General features: G+C 43.1%; 2 long non-coding RNA genes across 3 annotated transcripts in view; one reads left to right on the top strand and one right to left on the bottom strand.

The window, feature by feature from the left end:
- Nucleotides 1–282: 282 nt before the first annotated feature.
- LOC128340550 (uncharacterized) lies at nt 283–27,762 on the bottom strand. 2 transcript variants are annotated; one of them, XR_008313788.1, is made up of 3 exons: nt 27,632–27,762; nt 1,378–1,483; nt 283–776 (listed from the first exon to the last, which is right to left on the bottom strand). It is a non-coding gene; the product is annotated as an uncharacterized LOC128340550 (long non-coding RNA). The 2 variants fall into 2 exon arrangements; XR_008313789.1 differs by lacking the exon at nt 27,632–27,762 and adding an exon at nt 22,130–22,206.
- The window catches only part of LOC128340552 (uncharacterized), a 39,926-nt gene continuing 30,655 nt past the window's right edge, over nt 18,492–27,762 (top strand). Inside the window, exon 1 of the long non-coding RNA XR_008313792.1 lies at nt 18,492–18,745. This is a non-coding gene — a long non-coding RNA (uncharacterized LOC128340552). The remainder of the gene's footprint in view (nt 18,746–27,762) is intronic.

Genomic DNA, 27,762 nt, shown 5'->3' with positions numbered 1-27,762 from the left:
GATTGTGGAATGCGCTCCCTGCTGAATTACGCTCCTTCCCATCTCTGGCTATTTGAAAAAAACATTTGAAAACCCTTTTTTTTTTTAACCCAAGCCTTCTTAGGTTTTTAATTTAAAAAATACTGTTTGTTAATTTTATGGTTTTTAAATTATTGTATTGTTTTAACTTTTATATGTGTTATATGTTGAACTGTTTTAACTTTAATATGTGTTTTAATTGTTGTTAGCCGCCCAGAGACGTAAGTTTTGGCGGGGTATAAATTTAATAAATAAATAAATAAATAAATAAATAAATAAATAAAATGTTTAATGACAAGATAGCCCTTCTTAAATCTCTGATTACACATGCTTAGGTCTGGGTTGTTAACTGTATTGGCTGATTAGTATGGCGATGCACCTATAATTTTTACTTTCTCAGGGTCTGTTAATGTTTCAACAAAGCCTCAGTGTCATCCATCCATGTCATCCAGCCTCCACATTGATCTTTGCTTGCTAATGATAAGCACTGCCCAAGAACCGGCGAGATTCTGTTAGAAAGGCTACAATCTTAGTCACACTTGCTTGGAAATAATTGCCATTGAATTCAGCATAGCCTGCTTCTAGGTAAATTTGCATGGGATTGGGCTGATGTTTCCTTTGGCCTGAGATGTCATATGGATCACGCCCTTTCCAAGAGAGTTGCTGAGAAGCATTACTGATCCAAAATAAATACCATTTCGGCCACATCAAAGATAATGAAGAAAATCTGCAGGAGATCAACTGAGCCTTTAGTCTTCCTAAAGAGCAAAACATAAGTGGAGATCAGTCAAGGCAAATATTTAAGAGATTCATGCTTATTAAATTGCAACAATATAGAGCATGCCAGGAAGCTTGTCAGGCCTTCTCTTTGACCCTCTACTGCTATGTGGAGATTTGTCTTTTCCCATGGCATTCTACCTGCCAGCTTGAAAGCAGTGATTCTCCTCCTTCACCAGGCACTGATATAATGCAGGTGCACAATGAACTAACTGAGCCTCTTCACTCCTTCGGGGGCCTTCTCTAGATGGCTGAATGACCTGTTGCAAAGGGACCTGGCTTCTGTAGCAACGTAGTCATCATCCCAGCTGCCGTGCCTCTTTCTCCAAGAAATATATCACTGCATTTGATTGCTCACTCACTACATTACACATAAGGAGGCAGAGGATCTTTCAACATGCACCTTCTTACAAAATGAACTGCAGAGTTCATTCTGCAGGAGTAACCATTATTTCAAGTTTCACATGACAATCATAGACCAGGTTTCGCTAATAAACATTAGAACGAGTATCACGGGGCAGAGGGCTCCCCTCAGTTTGTTTATCTTCTCATTTGCAAAATTAATTAGCAAGAATGTGTTACCTGTGACAGGCACAAATAAATCCTTCCACTGCAGCACGGAGTCTTCTAGGAAACTGATTTTCTTCGGGTTTCACTTGTTATATCAGCAACTTTCCTAGTTGATTTTCTGTGGGTGAGGAAAAGGAATGAAGACTTTAATAAGATTTTAAATTTTTCAATAGATGCCTCTTATTTGGAACATTTTACCAGTCGACCTCAAATACTTGGAAGACAGCCTCACTGAAGTCAGTGGAACTTGCCCTAGCTAGAGATGCACAAGATTGAAACATTATTAGCAATAGCAAGGACTATTGCGCGTCAAAGGTTCAGTCACATATAACTGTTGGGAAAGAACCAACAAACACTTTTCTTTCTTGGCATTTTCTTTCTTGGCATTTTCTTTCTTCCTTCCATTTTATTTCTTGGCATTATTCCTGGCCTTTAATAGCTGGATAGTACACAAGAATTTTACAGATATGTATTTCTCCAGAAAGGAGATGCAGTGGTGGGGCGTTCCACATGTTAAGTAACTGCCTGACATACTGTTGCTAAAATAGCCCCGCTCTTGAATAATTTCCCATAAATAAATAAAATTAAAATGAAATTTATTTAAATTATCTGCTTACTAACCTAAATTCTGATGTTGTAGCTACGGTGGCTAAATTTTGCTATATAATATGTCAAATGCAGACTCACATGGTGTAATGAACATTCTATTGACATTCCTATTTTCATTTTTATCTGTTTTTATTTTATTTTATTTTACTGGTCTATGACCTCTCTCTCTCTCTCTCTCTCTCTCTCTCTCTCTCTCTCTCTCTCTCTCTCTCTCTCTATATATATATATATATATACACACACACACATACTGTTGCTAAATGCACAGGAGTCCTTCCAGGGGTGGTGGAGGAGGGAGCAACTAACCTGTTATTTAATTGGAGATATTTTAATCAATATTGAACACCAGTAAGCAGCCCACACTTACAATAAGGTGGAAAACAAACCATTTAACCATTTTTCCAACAGCCTCTGCAAAAACAAAATTACAGAGGAAAATTTGAAAAAGCAAAGTCACTATTCTGTCGGGTTGTTGTTGTTGTTTTCAAGTCAAATAAAGATTCATTAAATACCAACTCAGTGTGGGGCATTTAAGATCAGTGCAGGAGTTTAGGTCTTGGAATGATATGTTTGTTTGCTAAGAAGATGGGGAAGAAATTTCACCCTGTGAGCTCAGAGTAGAAAAACATCCTAAAGCCCACATAATATGTTTACTTGAGGCTTGATAATGTTATTTAGCTAAAACATATGTATTGTTTTCACTAAATGTGAGAAGTACAGAAAAAAAGAGAAGGGAGAAATCCTCAAAATATTCCATGGCTACTTCCTTATTCGTCTTCGGTTCCAAACATGTTGGCAGCTGCTAGCCAGACAGAAAACACAGAGTGAGTGATGTTCCAGAGAACTGGATGACCTTGCCACTAGTAAATCTGTGTGGACAGGTTGGAAGAAAAGCCTGTGTCTACAGGGCAAGACAGACAGATGACAATTTTTGTCCCAGGGTAAGACAACTCACTTGGTGGACACAACAGGCAATCTGGATACTGCATCTGTAATCCAGATGGTCATTTGTAGTTAGAGAATGGCACTGTATTCCTGAGCCCAGACTAGTTTACTTAATGTAGATGACCTTCTCTGTATCACCTCTGCATCAGGGAGTCACTGATTGCCAAAAGACACCCTCCCACCCCTGTTTACAACAAAAAGTGCATTTCAAAAACAAAATACAGGTGGCGGTTATCTGCAGGGGTTCCATTCTCGCCTATCGGTACAACTATAGAAACCATGAATAACAAAACCTTACCCCTATGGGAATCTAGGGTAGAGATATGCAGGGAACAGATTTTGTGTTTCATTTTGAGCTCAAAATGAAATGCAAGATGTTCAAATCATTTTCCTGAAATCTTTCATCAAAACACTCAAAACACTCAGTCTGTTTTTGGTCTTTCAGCCACTGGGAACAATAGGGAACTCCAAACACCCCAATGTTCACCATGGGTAGCTCCTAGGGACACCAGAGTGGGTTAGGTGGTAGGGAATGATGGATGCTATCTACCTCCCAACTCACAAAAGACAAAAGCAAGAAGGCAATTTTAAACAAATGTTTACCCTTCCCCCCCAAACCCCATAGGATCCTACGGCGAAAGGTTAAAAAAATATTTAAACAGCCCACTTGCCCATTTCTTTTGTGGTTTGGGTGACAGGAAGCACCTATCATGCCATACCACCCAACCCACTTTGGTGACCCTAAGAGCTACCTATGGGAAACAGTGGGGTGTTTTGAGTTCCCCATTTTTCCCTATAGCTGGAACAAGCAGAGTGCACAATTTTGCAAACCTTCCTTGAAAAACACCACAAGCACACAGTAAAGGGGAATCTGTCACTCCCGACAGATCACACATTTCAAAGACAGTCCAAAAATGGCCAACACAGAATCACTGACGCAGAATCCACTGCCAGACACAGTGCCTGCACTGCAGTAACATCACTGGCACAAGTTGCTCTCTCACACACAACTCCTTACATTCCTAGCATTGTAACAGCTGCCATGGCAGCACCCTTAGCAGCAAGCATAGCCATACGTTCAATTAGAGCAACTTCAGCCAGTTTTGACTGAGTACAACTTGCAATGAATGCAAATTGCAGAGCAGACCAGAGCAGTGAGTGAAGCACAAGTTAGTCTCAAGGCCAGACATGGACTCATCGCAGCCGTCACCAAGAAATATTACACGTGCGCGCGCGCACACACACACACACTCTGTCCATTTCTTGCCACAGCAGTATCTCACAAACAAACCAAAGCACAACTCAAGAAAGGCAGGCACTCAAGTTCTGCCTTTGTCAATCAAAGATCCAGCAAAACCAGACAGATAGTTATTATAACAGCAAAAGGTAGCAGAGCATTATACTCAGTGCTGAGAAAAGAAAACCACAAAATCAAACCTTCCTTGATTCCTTCTTTCCTTCTGTCCTGATGTATCCTCTTCTCCAAGAGAGGCATAAGGACTCTTTATCTCAGGGCTGCTCAACTTTGGCCCTCCTGCAGATATTGGCCTACAACACCCCATAATCCCTGGCTATTGGCCACTGTAACTAGGGATTATGGGAGTTGTAGTCCAAAAACAGTTAGGGGGCTAAGTTGAGCAGGCCTGCTCTATCTCTATCTCCCAGTCCCTTTCAATACATTTTGAAATTCCCTCCAAAAGTGTTCCCTCTCCCTCTTCCCTCCCCCCAACCAATGGGGCCACATTTGCCCATGACAATACTTGATTTCTATGTTAACAAGCCAACAAAGAAGTAAGGAAATGGCAAGCCAATTGGGGGCCAGTGCCAGAAAATCAATGAAGAAGGGGAAAACAGCCTGCCAAAATGGTGCCCAAAACATTTGAAATGTTTCGAGTCAAAACTGGATCATTCCATTTTGAGCTTGAAGCAGGCCTTTTATTGTAAGGGCATTTTGTTTCAAGCTCAAAACACTAGAAAACATTTTTGTTTCAAGCTCAAAAGTAGGGATGTGCACAAATTGATTTTTTCATTTTGATTTGTACCCAATCGAATCATCACCAATTTGTTTTGGGTCAGAATCTGCCCCTCTGAATCACCCCAGATTCGATTTGTACCTGAATTTTCTGAATCCAAATCTATTTGGGGCAAAAAGGGGTCCCAGGGCAAAAGAGTGGGGTGGGTGGTAGTGCTCAATGGGTGGAAGCTACCACCCAAATTTCAAAGATATTGGGCAAACAGGTGATTTTAAAATAATTTTTGAAGTTGGCAGGTCTTTAAGTTTCCCCCCATATCAAATAATGGGGATTTCAGCAGCCTTATAACTCCATGTGGGGGTGCCAGGGTGGCCCAGAGTGGGTTGTGGTGGGTGGTAGTGCCCAATGGGTACAAGGAAGCTACCACCCATATTTCAAAGGAATTGGGTAAAGGGGGGTGATTTTAAAATAATTTTTGAAGTTTACATGTCTTTAAGCTTTTCCCCATAGGGAATAATGGAGATTTCAGCAGTTTTAGTTATAAAACTGGGGGGGGGGGCGGCACCAGGGTGGCCCAGAGAGGGTTGTGGTGGGTGGTAGTGCCCAATGGGTGCAAGAAAGCTACCACCCAGATTTCAAAGGAATTGGGCAAAGGGGTGACTTAAAATATTTTTGAAGTTGGCATGTCTTGAGGCAGATTCAGGGCAGAAAAGGGGTATTGGGGGCAGAAGAGTGGGTCAGGTGGTAGTGCCCCAATGGGTGCCTGCTACTACCCAGATTTCAAAGGAATTGGTGAAAGGGGTGATTTTTAAAGAATTTCTGAAGTTTGTGCATCTTTAAACTTTTTTCCCATAGGGAATAATGGGGGATTTTAGCAGCCCCATAACTCTGCTTGGGTTGGCCCAAAGTGGGGTGTGGTGTAGTGCACATAGGGTTACAACCACTCTTCAAAATGACAAGCCCATGGGGCACTGGGTTTTGTTGTTTCTGAGGTGTTCTTCTGAGAGTAGATTCTCTGGTAGGAAAGGAGAGTGGATTCAATTTCAAAATTTCTTTGAAATTTGAGTGGTAGCTTCCACCCATTGGGCAATACCACCCAACCCACTTTGGCCACAAAATTGAGGTCCGAATCTCTGAAATTTTGGGGTCCGAATCTGGGGTTATTTGTTCTGTACCCGAATCTGGGCAATTGATGACAGGGGTGATTTGTTTTGTCTCCCAATCACCTGAATTGTTTTGTACCCGAATCATTTCTCACATCTCTACTCAAAACACTTGAAATGGCACTTTTTGAGCTTGAAATGTTTTGAGCTCAGAACATTTTATACATCCCTAACAAAATTCCTAACAAAAAAAGGGTCAATGTAATATATAAATATAAATATATAAAAATATAAGATTTACAGTGAATAGTACCTTAAGGGGAAATTGGTATAAATTATGTACCTGTGCTGGTACATTAGTAATGATCTCAAAGATTGACAATAAATATCCTGGGGATTGTTGGAAATGAACAGAACAGAAAGGTACTTTTTATCATATGTGGTAGACATGTAAAAAAACTCAAAGTTCTGGAAAACAATACATTTTTTTAAAAGAGCCACAAAATCGCTCTCCATTTTAAAATGGCGGTCAGAAGAAATGACATTGGAAGTCATTTCTGGCCACTCAAAACAGCGAATAGGCAAATTTTGCCTAGTTTTCTACCTGTGGATAAAAAAACCTAGGTGTCTACAACCTCACCGCAGATAAGGGAAACCACAATGCACAAATCCACAGTCAACAAGGGCCATCTCTACCAAATGCAGCCCCCCAAATTTAGTTTGCTATTGCTTTCAAGCACTGTAATTAAAAGCTATAATCTAATGCACAGTAGGTCTTGAAGAGTCTCTTTGAACTCTGTGGACTTATTTCTGCGTAAAAATGCATTCGACTGTACAGCACGTGTGTAGGGTTGCCAACTGTAATGGAAGCTATCCCGGAAGACTGTTGCTCATATATTTTGTCACAATATCAAGCCAGTCAGTTCTCCTGGAGATTGATGCTGATTTCTGGAGACTTCAGGCCAGCCCTGGAAGTGGGCAACCCTGCATGGGTGGGAAGTGTCTTGCAACAGACAGTACTGCAAAAGAATTTCCATGCATGGGTCACCGTATTGAGTTATTTCTTTTTAATGTGTTACATGTACTGTCCACAACCCTAAAAGAGTGGGGAGTTCCAGGGGCAGCACTACTTGGGTTTTGACTTCCTTTGGAAGAGAGATTACTGGAGGCTTGAAGGGTCTTTATAATATCTGGCTTATTTACAAATGTACGAACGGAGCATCAAGTGGAGGTAAGCAACAGTGTAGTCCTGCAAGTCACAAGAGATCAACCAGGTTCCCAGAGAGCAGCCCTGCAAACCCAAAATGCTTCAGTTCTCAGCTAGCTCTTTCCCAGCTCCCCCCTCCAAAACTCAGCTTGTCTCTGTTGGCAAACTCAGGGCCAACTCTAAGGAGTAGCAGATGCTCTGACCCAAATATTTCCTACGCTGCCATCCTCCACCACCAGACTGGAACTTTACAGCAAAGCGTCAGACAATACAGTCAGTGTGTGTGTGTGTGTGTGTGTGTGTGTGTGTGTGTGTGTGTGTGTGTGTGTGTACACACACACACACACACACATATATACACACACACACACACACACACACACACACACACACACAATGACTGTATTGTCTGACGCTTTGCTGTAAAGTTCCAGTCTGGTGGTGGAGGATGGCAGCGTAGGAAATATTTGGGTATATATATATACTGGTCCTATAGTTTGAATTAATTATTTTCAAAGGACCAAGGAGACCTGAGTTCAAATCCTCATTCAGCCATGATACTAGCTGGGTGACTCTGAGCCAGTCACCTCTCTCTCAGCCTAGCCTATTTCACAGGATTGTTCTGAAAGAACAAGTAAACCGCTCTGGGCTCCTTGGAGGAACAGCGGGATATACAATGTAATAAAAATAATAATAATAAGCATCATTCACTCATTTCTCTACCCCAGATCAAGCAGCAGAAGTCAATGCAAACAGATAGGTAAGAGATTCCTCCAGCCTCCCAGGAGCCAGGCCACCCCTTAGATTCCTTCCTGGCCAAGGAACTGAGCTGGACAAGACCACTGTGCAGGGTGTGCGGGGTCACCTCCCCTTCAATTTCTGCTGGCCTAGTACTGACCTCTTTCCCCATCCCAGTCTTTCCTGTCACATGGTCTTGGACAGGAAAGAAAGGTCGCTTGGAAAGCAGACTGGAAGGTTTGGCCTAATCCAAAAAGATGGTACGGTCAGTCACATGGCCTTAGGGGCTGGGGAAAAGGCAGGATCCTATTGACTTCCCTCCACAAAATCTGGGGCCCAAGCAGGGCTCCATCCCCCGCGCACCCACATGAGCAGTGGGGCAGTGAGCATCATGCCGGATGAGAGCCAGGAGAAGGATACCCAGCTCCCAGATATCCCACCATGCACTGCGTGAGGAGAGCAATGTATTGGGATATCTCCTGCCTGCCAGGCTCCTCCTTCCCCCTGGGTAAGCATGGCTGACAGCAGCCTGAAAAGAGCTGCTGGCAGCCTAAGCGCCACACAACCTAGGCACACACACCTCCTCCTACCTTGCTTTTAGCCTGGATTTCAAACCAGGGCTACCCAGGAGTGGAGCACCGGGATCAGGAGTTATTCCAGTGCTGCACATGACCAGCATTACCTGCGCTAACCCTGTTCTACCTGGGTAAGGCTGGTCATATGAACAACCTCAGTATTTTCTAAGAGGAATCTGCCCCATTTTCTGAATGTTTGAAGAAGTCAGGACATTCTTATGCCTTTAATGAGTCAAAAGTTACCTGAGGGACTGTATGACAAATTCCTGGTTAAGAGACTTGACTATCATGGTGTGGAGACACCGGGCTGCCTTTGGACCCAAACTCACCCAATGCAGGTGGTGGCACATCCAAAGTGCCAGGCATCCCTCCTCTTCCTGCTCCTCTGCTGCCTCTTGCCCTCTGAGGGCTGGGGAAGGACTCCTTACTGGAAGAATCGCCCGCCACGTAAAGGCCCCAGAGGAGTCTCCAGAAACCTCACAAGACTCGGGGCTGGAGGAAGCAGGGAGGGTGGCAGGGCTTGACAAAGCTTTTGAAGCCTGCCTGGGTTGGAAAGGGCTATTTAATCAGCTCCCAGCAGCTGATTATGAGGACTGCCTTCAGTTGAGAACTGGTTGTTCTTCAGGGAGAGAGGCAGCGAGAGGCAGCAAGGCAGGAAGAGGACAAGGGTGAAAAGCTAAACCCCTCCCCTACTCATTGCTGAGTCGATTGGGACCCCCAAGTGGAGCCGGACACATGGATATTGAAAAAAGGTTGTCAAAGTCTCTTGATCTGAAGACAGATTTTCTTGTTACTACATTAAGTGAGTAAGATAAATAAACCAACATTAATCACCTTATCTCTATAAGTATTTAGTGTATAGCAAAATCCTTACTCCCCTAATAATGTTCTTTGCCAATGTTTTGCTCCACCAAACTAGCTGTTCTAGAGTTGCACCTGCAAAAACGTCTTGTCTTAAAGCTTCTTTAGATCTGACTTTAAACTCATGTATTAATCCTTTCCATTAGATGGGCAGAAGTAGGATATGGAATTGACAATGGTGGCAAAAAATAAAATAAAAATGCTAAGCCTGGTGTTGCCTTTCCTGTTGCCCCTCACCCCAACATTGGTCTGAATATCATTGGGGAAAATTTGGGGGCCAGCCATAATTTGACAATATTTTATTATTGGCCTGCACTCATAAAATATATATTTTGTTTGATAGTTGACATACAATGGTATTTGTTATTATTTTATAGAATCTGAGAGATGGTAATTTGAAATTGATTTGAAATGTGCAAAAATCAAAACAGATGCCATGAAGTCAAAAGAATTCAGAAATGATTTTTGTATTAAACATGTCATACTCAAAATATGAATTTCAATTTCAATCTCAAATTTCTTTCATGAAAATATGCATGGTGAATATGGAGTGAATATCAAATATTTGTGAACATTCCTTTCAAAGTATTCGCCTCCCACTGGCTCGTGTGTGGAGATGGGTCATTGTCCCACCCCCTTCAGCAAGCAGCCACTGGGATTGCCCTCTTGGTCAGGGCTGCACAAGGTGGGCCGGGTTGTGTGCCATTCAGGCAGTTCCTCGCCCTCTTCCTCAGTCCCCTTTGGTTTGTCTTCAAGGAAGGAGCTCACTCAGGCATCTCCTTCCTTGGACACATGGCCTTTTTGGAGGCTGAGGCTGAGCGGCGTAGAGCCATTTGCAGGCTGGGTGTGGCCTGGAGGAGTGGCATGGATGCTGTTGGCAGGCCAAGCGCTGGCCAGAGGACCAGCGTGGGAGCCATTGTTGGGCTGGGTATGGTTTTGAGGAGTGGCATGGGAGCCAGCTGCAAGCAGAGCTCAGCTTTGGGAATGGCATGGGTGCCATCGTTGGACTGGGCACAGTCAAAGCTCTGGAGACCTAGCTGCAGCAATTTGGCTTGGGCTGTGGCCCTGGTGGGGTGGGAGAGTGGTTTGCAGAGCGGTGCCGGAGGGAAGGGCCAGGGACTCCATGAAGGTATTGGCCCTTCAGCAGAGAGTTTGGCCTGCGATTTTTGCTGGGGTCACTAGGGTTGGTGACTGGGCTGGGGGTTTGGGTATCAGCCCGTGATACTGAGGCCCACACCGGGTCAGGTAGGCTCGGCACTGCGGGCTGTGCTCCAGAGTGCTATCTATCCCCCCTCCCCCCGCCCATCACACAGGCTGTTTATTTTGGGTTTTGCACTGGGCATTATCCTCCTTCCTTCTTTTAGTGCCCTTGTGGGGTCTATATGGGCCAGGGTTTTTGGGGTTTTTTTTGTGATTTTGGCTGGGCAGTTGAGGATGTGGAAGCAATTTGCCTGGAGGGCATTTCCTATCATTTTTTCATTAAAGGTTTGTAGTGCTTTGTAGGTGGTTGGGTATCTACATTGTCTTTTGGGTGTGAATGTGGGATTCAGCATGCCTCCTAAGGTAAAAGGGGGGCACCCCATTAAGAACCCTTACTCCTAAGGTAAAAGGGGTAAAAGGGGGGGCACCCCATTAAGAACCCCAGGAGGCCTCCTCCTCCTTCTTTGGAGGATGAAGAAAATATGGTGCAAATACACACATTGATTCAGGATGGAAGTGCTTGAGTGTGCTAAGAAGGTCCCTCCTCAAAAGGGCGTGAGCCCTTCCGGTGATCCCCCAAAGAGAGGAAATGAACGAGGAGTGCTGCACATGCAGCATTATTAAAAGAATTGTCTGATAGGTTGGTCTCATTGAAAAAAGACAAAGAGAAGCCTGTACCTGTTCTGGCTGCACCTTTGGATGGAGGCACCTTTGGTGCCTGCACCAAGTGAGCCCCTGAACCCAGCACCTGTGACACCTGTATTGCCAGAACCCTCCCTGAGCAAGCTTGTGGCACCAACCCCAACAGCTGAGGCAGACGTGGAGCCTGTGAAGGATGGGGCAGGCCCTTGGCCCATGTATCCATGAACCATGCCACCCTTTGGTGGCTGAAGCTATTAGGGATGTGCATGGAACTGGCTGCTCTGGTTCAGTTCAAGTCTGAACTGGACCCAAACCAGACCGGGCCAGTTCGGTCTGGCACCCCCTCAAAACACCCCCCTCCAGTTCGGTCTGGTGGGGGTGTGTGGTTGCGATTTAAAAACAAACAAACATTTACTGCCTCTGGGGGAGTTGTTCAAGGTGGCGGGGGGTGGTGGTCCACAGAGGTTCCCCCTGCCCCTGCCAGCCTCCCTCATGGGCCTAATTGGCCATTTGGCCGTTCTTCAGACTTCCCCCTTGGTGCGGTGGCCATTTTGGAGGCTGCTGCACCTGCGCAATGGGCCTCTGCGTGGCCTGGGATGACCACGGATGGTGGCCTAGGATGAGAGCGTCTTTGGACCCTGCCCTCCCATGGGATGCCTTACTGAATGAGTTATAATTGCTCATTGTGTCTCCTTCTCGTCCAGCAGATGGCGATAGGGAGGACAGTGGTTATCTGCTGTCTAAAGCACCGGGATCCTTCAGCGTTTCAGGTGCTGATCAGCGGTGGGTTCAACCTCACCTGCTGTGCTGGGAATTCCAAAGCAGAGGATGCTGTACCAGGTCGCCCTGCCAGTCCGCCATGTGTGTTGCTTCTGCAGCGCCAAGCTCCCTAGCTCATCCTGTAACTGGGCCAAAAGATGGGGTTCTCGGTCTCCGACTCACCAACCCAACCAAAGGAAGGACATCCCCAGCTCCAGGAAAGAGGTCACAGCCCAATTAGGCTTGATGTTTTTGCCCAGCTGTCAGTTAGTTACCCAGAGTGCCAGGCAGCTGTTTATTTGTTACAGGGTTTTAGGGATGGCTTTCAAATTCACTCGTCTTTGTGGCGGGAGGCCTTTGCGGCTACTAATCTATGCTCTGTTGTAGGTATGAAGGAGGAAGTGGACAGGAAGGAGGTGAATGAAGTTGCAGCTGGCAGGGTTTGGGGCCCCATTGATTTCTCTCCGCCACTTCCTAACTTGTGCATGTCACCTTTGGGGGTGGTGCCCAAAAGGCACCTGGTGAATTCCTCATGATTCATCTCCTTTTCTACCCAGGGGCTCTTTGTTTAATGATGGAATCCCTGAAAACCTTTGCTCTATTTGCTATACCTCTTTTGATGAGGCAGTCAAGATAGGGGCTGCAGACCTGGGGCCTTACTTGTGGCCCTTTTACCCAAAATTGATTTGTGTCTGTGTCTTCCTTGCGCCTAGGGTGTGGGAGCAATGCATAATATTCTTTTATCAAATATGGATGGGTACATTAAAAATGATAGTTGAAGCATAAACTAATGTAGCACCACAATAGGATTTCATTGCTAATCTCTATGCAATTTGCTATTTTCCATCAGATTTTATAATTTTCAAGAGGGGGAGCTAGTTAGCTAATGGACTGTATATTCTCCCTAACAGCTTCGTTGATGGCAAACTGTAGTTATATGAGTTTAGATGAAGCAGAATGAAAACAGTTTGCAGCTACCAAAAAAAAAAAAAATCATCTTTGGGAAGTGCTTTTTATGGCATTCCTGTTCCTGTTTTCCACATAAAACTGACTGATTATTGAGGATATCATATAGACACAGCAGGAAAACTGATTATTGTGTCTTGACAACACCTAAAAAAACCCCAATACATGGCATTTGTAATCTTTCAGCTCGCACAAATGTGATCCCATTCAGAACACCCTTTCATTTCAAGTTGCAAGAATTTATAAAGAATGCTACCCAGTTGAATGCAATGTAGGGAGTTTGTGTGTGTGTGTTGCTCTATATTCTGCTCTCTTTACTCTTTGTGTGCTCTGTGCATAGATAGAACAAGGGGGAATAAGTTTGACTTGTATCGTTGCAAAACAGAGCACACACAAATGTCCTTCATACAACACCTGGAGCTTCAGAATGTTTCTGTGTAAAGCAGGTATCTTATTTTGGGATAATACGGTGAAAGATAATAAGGTAAAATGCAGACTACACTGACTGGTTATGTAGCAATTCTGTTCCCTGGCATAGGATGTTTGTATTCCCACAGCTCCTGTTCTCTGAATTTTTCAAGCCCCCCAAAGTAAATATAGTCCCTTGTTTGTGGTTCATAATATACTCCTTCTGTCATTTTCTTTTGCTATAAAATTCCCAGTTACCCACACACCTGTGTACAGGCTTGCCCTGTAGGTGTGGAAGTAGCAGTGTCTTCATTCTCGGCCCTCCCTGGGTGAACATTTCCTGAACTATCCCAAAAAGCGTGGAGTGGTTTTTGTGACTACCTTCTAAGTGCAGCATGCTGTGTGATGGTGAGGAAGGTTTCACATAAGATAAGCACTCTGCAGCTTGAATAGGGCCACTGGCATTTACAGAATAATTTCCCCAAAGAGTTGCTTTCTGTCTTGGCAAAAAGTGCACAGGTAAAAACAACTGACATCTCTTTAATGCCTGGGAGTGCTGTCGGGATCCAACTTGCTCCTGCACACTAAGTTAACCAGCCACAGTATTTAGGCAGACAGGTACTTCTGTGGTCTGTGAGGGGATGAACCAGGTGGGTACTCTGAAAGCCGCCTGTGGCGTTGCATCTGTGATGGCTGTTTCACACATGCATTTGATGTTGCCATTACTGAATGGTGAACAGTTCAATTAATTTCCTCCCTCCCTCCCTCCCTCCCTCCAAGTGCTGGGAACCAACCCCACCTCCTACAAGCAAAGCAGTTGCAGCCATTAACATTGCATTAGTACTTTCCTATTAGAATGGGGAAGAGCCTCCACATGAGCTCAGGAAGACTATAAAGGGGGCCTGTGGAAGGTGGGGAGACTGAGTGAAGGGATTGGAGAGACTCATCACAGTAGCAAAAGTATCATAGGAGCAGCTCCATGCTGTTTGCACCCGTGCAAAGGCACATTGACCACAAACTGTAGCAAGGAGGTCTGGAGAGCTCTTTGGTTGGCTCTTGTCTCACTCTGCATGCTGCAGAAACAATTGAAATACAAGAATTTACAACTATAGAAGGGGATGAGATTAGACTTCAGTTGCTATTTTTATGTTATTTTTTGCTAGAACAAACAAAACAATTTGACCCTGGAATGCACATTAGCAAACAGATTATCCAGTTATAACAATTTACCTCTAATGCAGGCCTGCTGAACTTAGGCCCCCTCAGCTGTTTTTGGACTAGAACTCCCATAATCCCCAGCCACAATAGCCAATAGCCAGGGGGTTGTGGGAATTGTAGGCCAACATCTGCAGGAGGGCCGAAGTTGAGCAGCCCTGCTGTAATGTTAATCTCTTTGCCGACAGAGTGTTGCAGCAGACATAGAACCCGGAATTCTGGTTATTGTGGAAAGTGGTGAAGGGAAATCACAATTTGCAGAGTACAAGCATTGGGTGGGATAGGGGTGCTTAACCCTGCCCTGGGCCATGACTGCCTCTTTCCCCCAGTAACTCCCTCCCCCCACCATTCCCCCCCACACTGTATGACACACATATTTTCTGGGAGAAAAGCAGCAGGGGAAGGGGAGGTGCAGAGTTAACACTGTAGTTGTTAACTTCTCACCTCCACTCTGTATTGCACTCTCCGCACACTGCTCTGCAGCTGACCCTAGTTAGTTCCCAGACTTGTGTTGCTGCCAAGGATCTACAGTAGTTTGGCCCTGAATTTGTCATCTTTGCAGCTGGATGTGTTGCCCAATGAACATTGCCTCCGACTTAGAGTAAATTGGCCTCTAATAGCTAGCTCTTCTGTTAATTCCTTTGATCACCTTATTCACCAACCTTGAGCGTAATTATTTTACTGATCTCTTTTTTTGTTTCCCTACAAAGCCTCAACTGATACCCAGCTGTCACCTCTTCTGCTACTGCCTGTCAACCCAAACAGACACACTTGCAATCTTTCTTCAATCACACACAGTCAGCTTTCTCATCTCCATCCATCATTGTAAAAAGTAATTAAAAGGAGGACTCTGCAAATTACAGAAGATGATGATAATACCAGAAAAGAACAAAAAGTGAGATAGATCAGGAAGAAACAATAAAAATCAGACCATGGATATACAAAAGAGTAATACCTTTATAAGAGGCTTGAAGAGCTATCATGAGCAGATATACTTGGTATATATGTATACTTGATTTGAATGGCATCTCATGGAGGAACCTATCCAGGAAACTTTCAACTGCTTGGGTGGCAATGCACTAATTGTCAGCTGATATTCAAAATCTGTATACAAAAGGTGTCTTATGACTGCCTGTCAGCAATGTCATGGCTTACGTCAGTCATGTCCAGTAAACTCACAAAACCTGGCTTTCATCCCTGCTCCCTTTCTAATTTCCATTACATAACCAATAGACTCTGCAGGCGCTGCATTTCGAAGGCTACTAATACAATTCCTAAGCAGGCAGAGACACACAGATTTATGCTTTCATACATCACTCTGAAGTGCAGATATTATATCATTTGCAGTGTCTATTGCCTAATTATATTGTGGCCTAAATATCCAAAAGGTAAATTATCTAAAAGCAACAGAAGTGAAAGCAGGAAAATATTACCAAATAATTAAAGTAATGATTTCTCTCTCCTCTGGGTTTCTGATGACAGCAACAAAAATGAGGAAACCTTTGACCTAAAGTTGGTTTGCCTGTGAATTTACAGTTAAAACTCACCTACAGTTGTCTTAGTGTGACAATAAAGTTTTTCCAATAAAACTTAGAAATAAAATCAGTTACTATGGCAGAGCTTTTCTACAGACTGTGCAAGGGGACCGGGCATTGTGACTGAAATCCTACATATAACATACATTCATGTTCTGCACCAAAACTCTCTTACATAAAAGCGATGGGAATTCAGAGGAACTTGAGAGACACGTGATTCCTTTGATGACTGCAGAAGTGGATTCCTTTGGCAATTGCATTTTCCTGGCACCCTGGCTATGGATTTCCAAGGGAAGTCCAGTGCCTGGTTTGAGATCTGGCATTTTCCATGTGAACACCCATTGTCCACCATGGCTGATTTGTATGAATTGTGGTTTGAAACTATGGCCACCTTTGCCGTTCCCCGCAGCACTCCCAGACAATCCCAATCTGCATTCTGGGAGATTGCAAATGGGGAATCACTGGTTGCACAGGCTTCCTCCTTTGCATGAAAGACAGCCACAGCAGCCAATCACAGAGAGAGGGAGGAACTTCCTACCCTCAACTCTGGTTGGACACTGCGCCCGAATCCAGATGACATGATGCCACTTTATGACCTGAGGTTTTGGCGGCAAAACTTAAAGATAACCAAGGGTTCCAAGGGTTCCAATTCCAATTGGGGGCTAAAACCAACCCACAGTTTGGTGATAAAACTGTGGGTTCATGCATTAGGCTTCATGCATTCTAAACCTCTGTTTTTGAGTTCTGTCCAAAGGCGGCCTTTGTCTGAATTGAATAACCATAATTCAAACCATTTCTTCCGCATCTTTGTAAACAGAGGGAGTGAGAAGGGGTAAGGCCACCACAAACAAGTAGATTATCTGCCATAACTGAACCATGAACTGGAAGAAGATCCAATCCTAAACTTGCTTACCTGGAAGTTAACTCCATTAAACTCAATAGGAGTTACTTCAGAGAAAATATGTTCAGGATAGGAGTGTTATTATTGAATATAGCATTGTTTCTCTTTCAGAAGATTCTTTTGATGTTTGCTAATCAAGTTTTGGGCTGTGTGACCCTCAGGAGCATATTCCTGGCAGCAAAAAAGGCTTAGGAGGGAGGGGACAGCAGTGAAAATTGTGTCACCCTCCCCCTCTATTCATGCTAGGCTGTGGAGCAAGGCTTCAATGTAGCTAGGCTCCTGCCACTCTGTGAGGGTCGAAACCTTCTTCGAGCCTTGTAGCAATGTAGAAAATGTTGGCTAGTTGTTGTTGTTATTTATTAGAATGTGATTTGGGACAAAAGGATTAACATTGGTAAGAAAACTTCCATTGTAAGAAACTGGAGAGAGATTTCTGGCAGCTCCTTAACTGGAAATTACACTACTGAGCATTCTCAAGACAGCCATTTCTTGCTAGTGAATATGGGATTTGTATTTTTCTCCAAACTGAATCAGGATATGAGGAAAACTACATATCCCTTGCTCCTGGGCATAATTTTCTGCCGTGGTGCATGAAATTATAGTTTTTTCTGCATCCCAATTCAATTCAGTAAGTAGAGAAAAAAATATAAGCTTTATTGGCAGCTAATGAGGTTTCTGTGCATGCTCGGGACCATGATTTCCAGTTAAGAAGGAACCCTCCTATTTTTCCTCCACCCCCACCCCCGCACCCTTTTGCAAATTCTCCAGTCACAAATCACTCTATCATTCTCAATAATAAAAGAGATGGTTTTGCTTAGGAAGGGGTCACTGCAGGGAGGGCTGGCTGGTGACAGAGGCAAGCTTAACATTTCTAGATGTGTCTGAATTCAAAAGGAATCTGGTCGATATTCAAAGGCATTTCAAACTCCCTCAGTGGTGAATTGACCTCAATCACTAGGTAAAATTTGCCCTGCTGATTGGGCAAAGAACTTGTGAAGTGGTGACTCTTCTGTTTATCAAGGGGAGAGTAATGGCCTTTCTTCAACCTGAGCTCAGGGATACATACACACACACACGGGGCCAAAGTACACATTTAACACAACATGTTTGACTGTAACCTGCACTGCCAGAGAGACCACTGCACCATATATAATTATCATATAATCCATAAAATATATATATCATAATGCTCCAGATGCAATCAGAATCTCTATATAAGTATATTTTCATAAAATAAAAGTGTGTGTGTGTGTGTGTACACACACACATACACACACATATATAACGGCTTGCAGTTTGCAGGGATATGAACATCTTATCTCACTGTGACTCTAGTCTTTTCCTAGCTCTGTGAGGTCTCATTCCCCATGTTGTCCAATGGGGGAGTTTCCCCCCATTTTCCAAGATAGTAACATATTTTTCCAGGAGTCTGGATTTTTAGTAGTCTGGGCAAGGTCTGGAACCTACCTGAGAAAATAACATGTTTCTATCTTTCATGGTGTGATCTGGGTGTTTAATGTCAGCCAGTTAGTGAGTCAGTGAGGGCTTGTAGTTTGCAAGCATATGAATGTCTTATCGCACTGTGACTTTAGCCTTTTCCTCACTGTATGAGATTTCATTCCACATGGTTTCCAATGGGAGAGTTTTCCTGGATGTTCTGGTGAAGTAATGATTCCCCCCCCCCCCGGGGTTTTGGATTATTTTCATAGCCTGGGTATGGTCTGGAACCTACTGGTGAAAATGGTATGTTTCTATCTTTTGTGAGTTGATCTAGGAGTTTCATATCAGTCAGTCAAGTCAGTCAGTGAGGCCAAAGCAGCTTTCTACTCTCTCTCTCTATTTGTGATACTTTCTACAAAAAGTAGAAATCAAAATCTTTTTCAGCAGAATAATAATGGAAGTAATGTGATATTAGAGAACTGTAAAATTATAACACACACAACCATAGCCAATGTTTTTCTCATGGGATAATTATACTGGTGATTTGACTTGCACACATTGTTGTAGTTTTCTACCACAAATGATGTAAAGTCTAAAGATGTGCCAAACTGCTGGTTAAAATTGCATGTAATTCCAGAACCTTGTCGCCTTGGGACAAGGGGGAAATTTCTGGAATGCCCTCCCAAGTATGTATTATCTGAATTTAGTAATCAAAGCAATGTGCAGCCTACCAATTGTCATATTTACAAATTTGCAATACAGCATTGTGAACAGCATGTCAGAAGAACAACTGGATTAATTAATTGTTCAGGGATATTTTCTGGGAATCTGATGTCAGTCATGTCTTCAGGAAGGATTGACTGATGAAACTAGAGATTCAGCTATCTTTAACAAGAGCATTTGAGTTAAAAACTATATATAAGACTAGGTTTTGCCAAAAGGAATATTGTTTCTAATCATTAGAATTTCTGAAATGCAGTCATTTATTTGCTACATTCTTTCTAACATGCAAATGATTATAAAATTGTAAAATATCAGATTTTTACAAATGAGTAGCAAATGTTCCTGCATAAACTGGATAATATTTATACCATTTATTATAGAATTGCATGGTACTGGCATTCTCCAAGGAATATGCCCCATCAGATCCAATGAAAGGGTCAGCAGTTTGACAGTTACAGATGGCTCTGGTTGAGCAATGCTCTGGGAAGATAAGAGTTATCCTAGTTCTGAAACCATTTCTAAGGAGGAAGTGAGAGGGTATTGGTTTCTTGTTGTGCCATCTTTGGGTCTTTGTGGTAGACGTTGCTGCTGTGCAGTTAGCCTTCCATTGGCATTGCTTATAGCTGATAGCTCTTTTCTAGTTCTGGAGCAAGACCCTGACTGGGAGAAACAGCGACTGCTAAAACTAGATACTCCACCATGAACACTGAACTAGATAGATTACAACGCAGACTGCTGAGTAACTGAGATCTAAGCATTACATTTTGGCAGAAAGTCAGTGTCTAAGACATGTTAGCATGGAAAACGTTTCATTGTTTAAACAGGCTGCTTCAGCGATAAGGAGAAATGGCCAAAAAAAAAAAAAAAAGAAAGAAGGGGGAAAAAGGAGAAGCTCCACTCGACAACCGTCATTGTTGCTTCATAAATAGCATCATGAAATGGCTGTGCAGGACTCCAAATTAACAATTTCTGTGTCAGATCTCCAACGCTGAGGCAATTGTCATTCAGAAGAGATACACACCACCTAGCTGTAAACCCTGAAAGAAAGCTGACCTCTTTTTTTTTTTTAATTGTCTGAAGTCTTCATTCATGCAGGCTGCCATAACTTACATATTAATGAACTAGTCAGATACCAAATTCTTCGCTCCACTAAGTCCTACCAAGGCTAATAGGCAAGCATGACAAAAGGGCTAACTTCCCAGTCATTAATTGTCCCACAAAAATCCGTAATCTCCTCCTGACAGGTTCACCGTATTTTGCTTCTCCAAGGAAACCTTTATCTCTCATAGGTATTCAGACTCCCCACTTCCATTATCAGTGCAATGTGTTGATGTATGATATAACCAGTAACCAAACAGAAACGGAGGGGAGAGGATCTCCTTGTTTATACTTTCTGAAGTTTGATTTGATGGGCCACAGCCATTGCCTCCCAGAGCCGACATGAGAACAGCCTGACTCTTTCAAGCTGACACTTTGCAAACACCATGCAAAGACCTGCCATGACTTCATGCTTTCTATCAAAAGTACCAAAAGATACAGTAAATGTCACTCAGTAACTCTGCACATTCCCAAATTAGTCCTTGTGTCAGTCTGGCAGTGGTCAGTTGCCAAGCCGGCACGGTATTGCCAAGGGCTTGTTATTTCACAATGAAGAAGTACAGGCCCAACTAAGAAAGGCTGAAGAACTACAGACTCCTGAGGCAAGATGAAAGGAGGACCGCCAAGCAGTATAACTCCCAATTATTCTACCAAATAAGGCAACTCTCATTATTGCACAGAACCTGCTTGCAAAGAACAAGCAACATTGTCGTGATATACCTACTTAGCCCCATTTGAATGTGACTGAAGCCCTATTCAAACATTAGGGCAGTTCACACGATCGCAATTAGGGTAGGGTCCTACTCTAATTTGGGAGCTGTACATGCTCCCATTTGCCAGTGTTGGTCAAAACCAAGGTGGGAGGCACTGTCCATGCTCATGTGCTAAGCAGGAGCTGGGCCTCCAACTTCATGAAAGACATGGGTACATGTTTAAGTAGGAGGGAGCACATCTCCCCACCCCCACATGTGAGCATTTGCACTGCTGAAGCAGAACCGCAGATGCTGTGCATGTAGTTCTTTTCCTTGTCTTGCATAGACACAGCCTTAGCCAGGATCAGTGGTGTGTTTAAGGAGAGGCACAGTAGGCACTTGCCTATGGCGGCAAAATTTGAGGAGCGGCAATTTTTTTCGCTCCTCAAATTTTGCCATGCCTCACTGCCACCCCATCCTGCCAGTGCTATGCAGTAGTATTTTAAAGGTAAATAGGGGTAGACTTTCCCCTCACCCTCCCTACACTCACTGCCGCCGCCACCGCCTTCACTGCCTCCATCCCACCACCCATGGCAGTTTTCAGAAAGAAAAAGGGGGCTCTTTCCCCATGCCCCCCTCCCATCCTCACTGCAGGCCGGTGGCAGTCCAGAAAGGGGAGGCAAATCCTTGGCCACCTATGGGTAGCAAAAGGAAGGATTAATCTGCCCCTGGCCAGGATGCTGGCCAGTGTGCTTTACAGTGCAAAAAGAATGAGAAGAATCCCTTATCTCAAAAGGATTCACAATTTTCAAATCAACCTAAAAATTTAGGTGCAATCATGCCATGAGTCTGGACTATTTGATGCAGTTTCATCTTGATTTTGAAGCTTTAAGTATCCTACTTAGTCAAAACTTCTTTGAAACTTTGACAAGCATGTAAAAGAATCTTGCTCATGTTTCCTAGGGTCTTGTCCAGATTCAAGACAAAATATTTAGAACAATATTTTCTAAACATCAAAAAGACATGTACATGTCTTTCCAAACCTGTAGGAAACACCATCCAAATGGAAGGAAGGAGCAGCAGAAACCATATAAGCTTGGGTCGAATTACCGTACAGAAAAACTCTGCCTCCCCCGAAGAGTGAAGAAAACCAAACATTATTTACTAGACTTACTTTTGTATTTGATGATGGGGTGTGTCTGTGTTTTTCTGTCTGTCTGTGTCAGCTGTGAAAAAGGCCAATTCCATGCTATAAATCATTAGGAAGGAGATTGAAAATAAAACTGCTAATATTATAATGCCCTTATACAAAACTATGGTGCAGCCACATCTGCAGTACTGTGTACAATTCTGGTTACCACATCTAAAAAAGGACATTGTAGAACTGGAAAAGGTTCAGAAGAGGGCAACCAAGATGATCAGGGCCCTAGAGCACCTTCCATATGAGGCAAGGCTACAATGCCTGGGTCTTTTTAGTTTAGAAAAAAGACGACTGCTGGGAGACATTATAGGGGTCTATAAAATCATGTGTGGTGTGGAGAAAGTGGATAGAGAGAAATTTTTCTCCATCCCACAACACTAGAACCAGGGGTCATCCCATGAAATTGATTGCCAGGAAATTTAGGACCAAGAAACGGAAGTACTTTTTAACATAATGCATAATCAACTTGTGGTGACAGCCAGCAAGCTGTATGGCTTTAAGAGGGGTTTGGATAACTTTATGGAGGAGAGGTCTATCAATGGCTACTAGTCGGAGGGCTATAGGCCACCTCCAGCCTCAGAGGCAGGATGCCTTTGAATACCAGTTGTAGGGGAGTTGCAGTACCAGTTGCAAGAGAGAAGGCATGCCCTCAAGTTTTCAAGAGAGAGGGCATGCCGTCTCAGTTGCAAGAGAGAGTGCATGCCCTCAACTCCTGCCTGCAGGCTCTCAGTGGCATCTGATGGGCCACTGTGTGAAACAGGGTGCTGGACTAGATGGGCCTTTGACCTGATCCAGCAGGGCTGTTCTTATGTGTCTATGTGTTAGAGGAAGAGGGAGGGAGAGGGGACAAGCATGTTTTGTTGATGCAGGAATCGCCTTTTATCTGGCTGGTTTAAAAGTAATAAAGTGGAACATTCTCATCACAGAATATGCAGTCACCCTGAAATTTGTGTAATTTTCTTTGTGCTTTCTAGCCTATATAACACAGGGAATAATTACTTCCATTTTTTGAGGGAATAAACAATAATATATTAATCTAAAAAAAATTATATTGATATACATGTGGACCTTCCTGTATACAGTCCTGACATCTGCAGTTTCACGTTTCCACAGTTGGGTAATTAACACCTGACTTCAGCATATGTGGGGGGAAAGGTAGATAAGGGGTTTATTCAGCATATCCGTGGGTCGGGCCGGAAATGACCTTGAAGGTCATTTGTAGCCGCCATTTTGTGGAAGAGATCTATTTTGTGGCTTATTTGTTTAAAAAAATCCCAAATGCTTTTTTTTTTTTTTTTTTTGCTGAAGTTTAGGGACTTGTGGCGACTTGTGGGACTTCCGAAGTCCCACAGAGCACAGTAGGGCACTTTTTGGGGCCCATTTTCATGGGGGGAGGAGAGTTGTGCTTTTTTCTTTAGTCTGGGAACCTCAGCCCCATGATGCCATAGACGCAGTTACTCATTATCTACAGTTCCATTATCTGCGGTAATATGCAGTAACAGAACCCCCACAGATAATGAGGTACAGTTGTATTACTGTTTATTCCCTCAAAGCATTGGATGACTTCCAGAGAAACAATCAGAAGCTGAAGCAAGAGGCTACCTGAACAGTGCAGCATGCACATGGGGAAGGATGTTTTTCTATGAGCAGCTTTTGCTGATCACCCTGGCCTCCAGAAGTGCTCTGTGCATTCTAGAACTATGTCCCTGAGAGTTGCACAGCCCTCAGACACATATTTCAGTAAGCCACAGAGCATTTCTGGAAGTTGGGCAGATCAACAAAAATTACTCCCCCCTCCTTGTGCATGCGTGCTCTGCCACTTGGGAAGCCTCTGTTTGAGATGATTCAGCTCCTTCTGAGTCCTCGATATCTTGCTCTAGAAGTGAGCTAGTATCTTTTTTTTCACTGTTGTGAAACTGTGCAATCATTTTTACAGTGCAATCCTAAACTTTCACGTGAAGGTCGTTCAACAACCGAAATCCCTGGTGGTTAGGAAGGGCTGGGGGGGAAGCAGAAGTATACCTACTTCTGCCCCACATTATCCCCTGGATCCTTGTGCTGTGTCATTCCACCATGCACATGATCACTGCTGTGGTGAGTGGCGTTGCATTCTGGAGGCCGGGGAAACACTGCCCAGCCTCCCGAAATCCCACAATGCACCATGCAAGGAGTGAGGTGCATTGGGGGATTCCCCCTCAAGCCAGACACTGTGCAATTTCACATTTGAGTTCTTTAAGGACTCTTGGGTGGATGTCATCTGGCCCTGGCAATTTGTTAATTTTTAATTTTTCCAGACAATTTGGAATGCCATCTCTCATCTCTTTTATCTGACTCAGTTCTTTAACCTCTGTCCCTGAGAAGCTCGGTTAAGAAGTGCTGGTATATATTCAGTATCCTCTGCTGTGAAGACAGATACAAAAGAACTAGTTTAACTTCTCTGCAATCTCAATATTCTCTTTAATAACCCCTTTAACTCCCTCATCATCTAACTGACCAACCACCTCCCTGGCACGTTTCCTGCTTCTGATGTATTTAAAGAAGTTTTTGCTATTCCCCTTCATGCTTTTAGCTAAATGTTCCTCAAACTCTCTTTTCGCCTCATTTTCTTTTCTTTGGCCAGAGTTTGTGTTCCTTCCTGTTCTCTTGATTTGGGCAGGCCTTCCGATTTCTGAAGGAATTCTTCCCCTTTATAGCTTTCTTGACTTTACTTGTTAGCCATGCGGGCATCCTTCCAGTCTTGGTGGTACCTTTACTCCTTTTTAGTATACATTCTAGCTGTGCTTCTATTATTGTAGTTTTTAATAAACTCCATGCATTCTGAAGTGATTCTCTTGTTTTTCCCATTCAGTTTTCTTTCCACCAAACTCCTCACTTTAGAGAATTTTCTCTTCTTATTTATTTATTTATTCGATTTTTATACCGCCCTTCCGAAGTGGCTCAGGGCGGTTTACAAACAGAAATCATTAAAAACAATTAAAACAGAGATACAAATATAAATACCAATTTAAAACATCTTAAAAAACATCTTCTGAAGTTCAGTGTTAGACTTCCTTGGCAATTATCTCCTCACATATATGCTGAATCTGTTCACACTATGGTCACTGTTCCCTAATGGTTCCACGACATTGAGGTCTCTCACCAGGTCCTGTGCGCCACTCATGATTAAATCAAAGGCTGCCTTCTCTCTGGTCAGTTCCATGAGCAACTGTTCTAGTGTACAGTCATTCAGGGTATCCAGAAATGTGGCTTCTTTATCATTACTTAAATGTGAATTTACCCAGTCTATGTGTGGGTGATTGATTATTACAGCTCTTTGACGCCTTCCTGATTTCCTTCTGCAACTCCCAGTCACTGTCAGTGTTTTGCTTAGATAAGTTTCAAAAACATCTCACAATGTGTGGGATTGGTATTCAAAGAGAAACATGTCATAGATCTTTCTGGGTATGCCCAAACCCCTGAATATCCATAAATGGTATTCAGGGGAAAGTGGCAGAAAAATGCCTATATTTATAGCTACAGTTCAAGAGAAGGGAATCAACTTTTCAGTCTTATACAAATATTTAATTTAATTTAATTTTTTTGCTATGTGAAGGCCAGATTTGAGAGCATCCATTTCCAATTTAAGATTTAAGATTTCCTTTAACTCCTCTCAGAGGAAACAAAATAAATGATCCCATATTAGATACATGTTTTGTGAGCAGAGCTACTAAGAACAAAGCAAAATAAAGAAAAAGAAATCTATAAATGAAGTGTTACTGAAGGGCAACTAATTCTGGAACTTAAAACTAATTGCTAGATTCTGGTCAAATTACCCCTGTGTAAATCTGCACTACCGCCACTGATGTCAGCTGTTACATTTACATTGAGCTCTGAATACAGAATTTCTGCACTAGCAAATTTGATTAGAGAAAGGTTATCTCTCCATGTCAACTTTTGAATACTATAGTCTATAATACTGTAAACTGTAGCACAGCTTCCAATATATGGCAACCAATCATCAGCTTCTTTCCAGATATTTTCAATACAATGGAATTTTTTTTCGAAAGAAAAGAAGTGGATCTCCTGTGAATCTAATGAGGACCTCACTGCCAGCACATTGGAAACATTCCTGTCTCTTACTCTATATGCTGTGACTGAATTTTGTTTCTGTGCCAAAGTCTACCCAAACAGTATCTCGACATAATGAAGAGATGAAATCAATGATATTAAATAAACTCCTTCCAAGTTTCAGGTATACTTGTAAAAAAAAAAAAAAAATAATTATATATATATATATATATATATATATATATATATATATATATATATATATATAATAGGGCTAAGTCAGATTTTCACACACACCTCAAAAGGTAACATTTTGGGGAGCCTGCAATTTTCTCTGAAAGAGCCATGTTCCCCTGGCAGGCGTGGGAGGGTTTGCATTTCCTGACACACACACCCAAAGCTTTCAGTGGAGTTTATATAGCAAGATGAATAAGGAAATGGCTCCCTGGCCTCATAGTCCTCACAATCTCAAAAAAGGAACACAAAGTAGAAACCAGCAACAACCGCTGGAGGGGAATGCTGTGTTGGGGTTGAACTGAGACAGTCGCACTTCATCAGCTAAATGTTAGCTTGCCACCACTTCAAAACATGCCTCTCTTGTCCAGTTAGCAAGGGGGAAATGGATTCCCTCTCTTAGCAATGCACTTCCCAGGAGGTGGCTATAGTAGGGATCCTGCTCAGAATTGCACTGCAGATGGTCACGTTTAAAAGGCTGTGACAGCCCCTTTAAAGGAGATGGTCGGCAGTGCAATCAATATTCAGGGTGATCCCATCCCATCCTTGCCCCTTGGCAAACTACCGAGAAGGTGGAAGGGCTGGGTCCACATATTGCTCTGAATTACTTTCCTTAAAGTGAGTGAGATCTGCAGTGCTATGTGGGACTCCCATCCCTTCTCTTGCCAAGAAAGGAGGTGGGGGATCGTGCTGAATGAAGTGCTACAGAAGAGGTGAATATTTTCACTTGATCTCCTTAAGGTAGAACAAAACAGAGAGCCCCTTTCTCAGGGTGTGTGAGAGGATTGTCTAATAAAAGGGCTCTCCCATTTCTGTTTAGCACTTATTTAACTAAACTGAATGTAATTTCACTGTACCTATGCTATTCTCTCTGTCAAAAGGAAAAGTTATTTTATGGTTTGATGGGTTATTTTCTTATATCCACTTTGGAAAACAAATTCTTCTTTTTAAAAAATTAAAAATAGTCATTGAGGCTGCCACGACCACTTACTTGTTTCTGATGAGCTTCTTGTTTTTAAAAGCGAATCAATATTATTTAATATCTAGCTATAGATAGGCATCAGTCTATAGAGAGGCACTGGCCCCATTTGCATGTAATACCAAAACAGAGTTGAATGGGGCAGAGGTTGGAATTCGTGTATGTCCAAAAGTGTGAAACCACAGTTTCACGGCAAAAGGAATGCAGGTACTTACCTGTTCCACCGCCGCGCCACCATTCATCTGGGACTGGCGCTGGCATGCAAAAGACTGCGTGCAGCTGCGTCCTTGTTCCCAGCAGCATGCATGTGGTGTTGGCACACACGGTCACCAAGCATGTGTGGCAG

Source organism: Hemicordylus capensis, chromosome 1 (assembly GCF_027244095.1).
Source record: "Hemicordylus capensis ecotype Gifberg chromosome 1, rHemCap1.1.pri, whole genome shotgun sequence".
Lineage (NCBI taxonomy): Eukaryota > Metazoa > Chordata > Lepidosauria > Squamata > Cordylidae > Hemicordylus > Hemicordylus capensis.
This window is presented reverse-complemented; position numbering and strand designations above follow the sequence as displayed.